This window comes from Aedes aegypti, chromosome 3, assembly GCF_002204515.2.
Source record: "Aedes aegypti strain LVP_AGWG chromosome 3, AaegL5.0 Primary Assembly, whole genome shotgun sequence".
NCBI classification, from domain to species: domain Eukaryota; kingdom Metazoa; phylum Arthropoda; class Insecta; order Diptera; family Culicidae; genus Aedes; species Aedes aegypti.
Genome location: NC_035109.1, coordinates 35,150,215 through 35,155,296, shown reverse-complemented (window position 1 = coordinate 35,155,296; position 5,082 = coordinate 35,150,215). Strand labels below are relative to the sequence as shown.

The 5,082-nt window shown below is 36.6% G+C and overlaps 1 non-coding gene across 1 annotated transcript; it reads right to left on the bottom strand.

Moving 5' to 3' along the window:
* Positions 1-1,652: 1,652 nt before the first annotated feature.
* Positions 1,653-1,724, bottom strand: Trnaa-agc. The gene has a single exon. It is a non-coding gene; the product is annotated as a tRNA-Ala (tRNA).
* Positions 1,725-5,082: the final 3,358 nt, after the last annotated feature.

The window sequence follows — 5,082 nt, the reverse complement described above, 5'->3', positions numbered from 1 at the left end:
CTGTAGTGTACGGAGTGTAGAACCAAATGTAGTAGAACATGTGGTACCTATTCTAAGTCTGACTCCCATGTCTTTATTTCGTCTTAGGCTGTATGATAATTTCCCTCCAGAGGAATGATCCACCTGTTCATTTCATCACAGACGACATCCTTCGATGGCACATTCATCAAATGCTCGCATAAAAACATCAAAGATCAAAGCATGCACTGGATATTTCCATCTCAAAGGCATACCTAATGCCATCATGCTTGCGTATCAATATTTGCAAATTAGATTAATACCTATCCTTTTCTCGGAGAAAGATATTTCATCCATATCATCAAAGGGAAAGCTAAAGTAAGTTGCATTACACATCCCCCCATGCGAATATAATATGGAATAATGGGTCATTTAGCGTTGCGAGAATGGCATTGCTCGGGAAGATCAGTCCGCAATATGACGCATTCAGTTATTTTCCCTCTAATAAATGTTCTTGAGCAACAAACTTCTTCGTGGTATCATCATTACGAAGAAAATTCCATCTTGGTGAGATTATACCCGATGTTTCAGATTCTAAAACCAATCCTGAAAAAAAAAAAAAACAAACATTTGAAAAGGGTATATTGTTCTTGGGATGGCAGAGTAAATATAGCGTAATCTGCTTTAAATGATATTTACATTCTTCAGTTCAATGATTTCTTTCCGGTCTAGGTGACAGAATGTGAAATTTACTAAAGAGCTCCAAAATTTGAAATGAAAGATATGTGTAGAAGGTATTATCTGGTCTTATAACTGTTTTCAAACCAAATTACGACATAAAGCCGGGGTTCTGCTAAACTGCACCAAGTGGCAAAACCATTATTTTGAGACAATCAGCTTCAAAATCCACTCGGTTGCAAATTGATCGCAAAAGATTCTTTTTAAAATTTAACCGCTCACAAATGACCAACAGGGTCCAATAAATAACTCAAAATAAAATATACAAGAAAATGAATACATATCATCCATGTCAATAGATTTCAGAAGAAAATGGTTTTTAGTTCGGTATGGTTGAATGTGTTTCGTGATTTCCAGCAAAAAAGGAAAAAAATGAAGGAAAATGGTTCATATCACCAGCACACATGTTGAAATGCATGTCTCAAATGATTATGCAGTACTAATGAGAAGGAATTGTAATTTTCCAGAGGTCTTAGGGGTGGTCCATTAATAACGTAAGGGTTTATGGGGGGAGGGGCGTTTCGAGATTTCTGATGCGCCATCCTAATTATTTTTGATTTTCATGCAAAACATCTTACCTTGGGGGGAGAGGGGGGGTCGAAAAACGGTCAAAATTGTCTTACGTAATTAATGAACAGCCCCTTGTCACAATATAATGTTGGGGAGCAATGTGTACGATTAAATGGTACAGGCCATCATAGAATATGTCTATTCTTTATGGCTAATATCCATTTCAATAAAACTTAATATGGAACCAATGCCCTCAAACGTTTAAAGATTCAGAAGAGACAATAATGCTGTAGTTAAAAATATGATGATCCGAAAAAATCATGAACATAAATTGACGCTTATATTGAGCTGTTCGGTAATCCAATCCGCATGGTTATTAAATTAATTAACTCATTACGCGTGGTAAAGATGGACAAATTATGGGTGAAATTATGAAAAATATCCACGGGCTCGGCTGGGATTTGAACCCAGGACTCTTGTATGCTAGACGAGCGCTCTACCAACTAAGCTACCGAGCCACTTGGTGACCCTGTTTAAATTATTCGTTATTTATCATGGGGAAAGGTTATGCGCGTTGATAGACATCATAAAAGATTATTTCATTTGTAATTTAGAATGTTATATCAACTAGCTTTGTTCAATAGATCTTCATTGTTTAAAACAAGTTATTAGTTTGGCCAGTACCACGTAGTAGGGTAAATGTTGACAATAAAGGAAAAATATGTTAATTCTGCCCGATTTGACAAATTGACCGGAACTAATTTACTAAAATAATATTTTATACTACGTACATCTTTATAACAGTACACTCTGCCATAAAATTAACAACTACAAAGAAAACAAACCTCTATGCTCACTATCAACGCGCGCAGTGTAACTTGTTACTAGTGACTTTTCGTACTCACGAAGCGTGCACTAGAGCAGCGAGCTCGATTTGCGCGCGGGTGTCATGTACACCTGATACCTTCAAGGTCGTTAGGAGACCACTTAGCGTCCACGTAGGGACTTCAAATTTTACATGATTTTTTTTACCAAAACGAGCACTCTACAATGAGGAACTTATAACATTTCGCATTTTCGAAAAAATAAGGGACAGCCTAATGTACGTTTATGTTGAGAACGGGTCAACGGATATTCATGGTTCTTCCACAGGTGGAATGGTAAACGTTAGCTTTATGTATTTTTTTAGAATAGTTAAAAATGGGAAAAACAACTTACAGTGGAAGACTGAAACTCGTTCATGCTGAAAATTCGTACAATTCATACAAATTGTATGAAGACTAACTTAGTTTCATTTATTGAGTGTACGTCATAAGGCCGAAAGGGTCGTTAAGCCGAAATAACATTTGATCATTTAAAGCGAAAAATATTTATTACTATTTCAAATGGCGAACACATACATCAGTGGTTTGGCCTTATTTTGAACAAAGGCTATTTTTCCTAGTTATATTTCAAAGCGGATATTGTGGGCCTCTAGGTAATGCAAATCATCCTGACCTAACAACTCACAACCCATTTGACCCAAAAATTCATTCGGCGGCTTACCTACATACTCACAACTCATTGGATCTTAAAATTCATGCGCCTTACGATCTATCAGAACTTTTGCCCCACCTAATTTATGTCAAACAGTAGTTCGTTGTTGTTCTTCAGGTTATTAATACATTAACCCTTCTACAGGCAACTTCATTTTTTACCCCAAAAAAAATCAAATCGCGAAAATTTTTTTGTTTCTTGGTATTTTTGCACCAGTTTTTCACAAGCTCTCAAAAAACTCTTCTAGTTTTAGAATATGTGTCGATATTGATTATTGATCATCTGGAATCGGAGATATTCCAAAATTCCTTGGGAGACCGACGCGTAGCCATAACCCACGTCAATATCTTAGGCTACATAAATTTTATCGCATTCGGATATTCACTCCTTGGAACAATAAATTAATATGAGTATGTTTTGAAAAAATGAAGCAATTTGGTGCTGCCGTCTTTGAGAAATGAGCATTTATGTTTCTGGTACCACGCTTACCAAATAAAGGTCTTGAAAACTTCAGAAAAAAAACCCATATCGTAATTTCTAGATTTCTCCAAGAATACTTAACCGATTTGCATGATTTTTTCAGAGAAGCTCCTTATTACCTGACAATATATAGTCCACATTTTATTTTTTTGATAAATTGATCAAAAACAAATTGACCGCCAAAGACATTTTGTATGAAGAATGTCGGTCACCCAAGGAACATTGGAATATCTTCAAAACTAGATCACCAATGATTAATATCGACATTGATTCTTAAACTAGAAGAGTTTTTTTTTTTTAAGAACTTGTGAAAAAATGCTGCAAAAATACCAAGAAACAAAAAAGTTATCGCGATTTGAATATAGTTTTAGGGGTAAATGAAGCTTCCGGTAGAGTGGTTAAGTACGAGGAATTGGACAATTTGTACCAAAATTTCCACTTATCCCACCATGGTGGGGTAACTATGTCTTAAAAACAAACTTTTACTTTAAATTAAGTAACTCATTACGCGTGGTAAAGATGGACAAATTATGGGTGAACGAGCGCTTTACCAACTAAGCTACCGAGCCACTTGGTGACCCAATAACTGAGAACCGTCGCACGATATGTATTGGAGTTCAATTTCAATTGTTTCCAATTACAGGTTCCCTCGGGGACATCCGGTAGTCCCAAAAGTAGTCACAGTAGTCAATTATCCATTTTGAGTTGCCCTATTTACGACAAGACATGAAGAATGAGCCGTCGCATGATATGTTTTGGTGTCAAAATCGAAATGTCCCTTATGTAAGGTTCCCCCGGGGCACTTGGCGGCGCCATGAGTGGCCTAATCTGTACAAGACTCATTTCAACTTATAATAGGGTATTTTATGATAACCTAGGGAGAAAACAATATTGCGTGACATATTTTGAGTGAATACATTGTTTGATCCCAATTCGGATGTACTAGCGGCACCGATTCCGGGGAAATGGCCATATCTTGGTTGTTTCTGGACCGATCTTAATACTTGGCGCACCAATCGCTTCAGAATTTGATCTTCTATCTTCATGTGCAGTAAAATTTTGATTTTTTAACCGAGATCTTTGCTAAAAACACGTAATAATTTTATTGCATAAGACATGCTTCTGGAAAACCAGATTATCACCGGTATCCGGTGGTCATAGTTTATCTCCGTGGATGCACCTCAAAACAAGATTAGTTGACCCGTCCATTACTTCTTAAAGAATTGAAATCGATCATTTTTTGTCAAAGATACAGCATTCTATAGTTGGCCCAATTTTTGCCTGTCCCAGTTACGTCAAAGAAGCACACTGTTTATCCGTTGTGAAAAAAGAAGTTAAAACTTGTGGTTGCTAGTACTTTGAAATAATTAACTTAGTACGATTCAAGGGATCGAAGAAAACCGATCCTGCAGAAGGATGAATTAGTCGTAAACCGTTTTAGTCACTGTTGAAAGCTAACTACATATGCAATGCAAAAACCTCTGCTGGCAGCTATTACCGCTAGCATGGAAGTAAAAAATAGCCTACATTTAGGATGTTCTTCTTGAAGCACTGACTGTTTCTTAAACTAACAATAAAGAGCTAATTATTTGTAAATCTATGATAATTTATCCTTCTGTAAGAATAAGCTGAATAAGTTCATTAGAAATGCATGATAGCTATAGTTCTCTGTAGTTTTCGATTTCGGCCAAACGGCATTCGGCAAAATGACGTTTTTGGCCAAACGGCATTCGGCCAAATAATATTTGGTCAAATGACCCGGAACCCTTTGCTATATACGACAACAGAGTGGATTTAAAAAAGAGTGGCGTCAATGTCAAAATTGGAACAGCGGCGAACTGTCATTTCCATACAAATCCG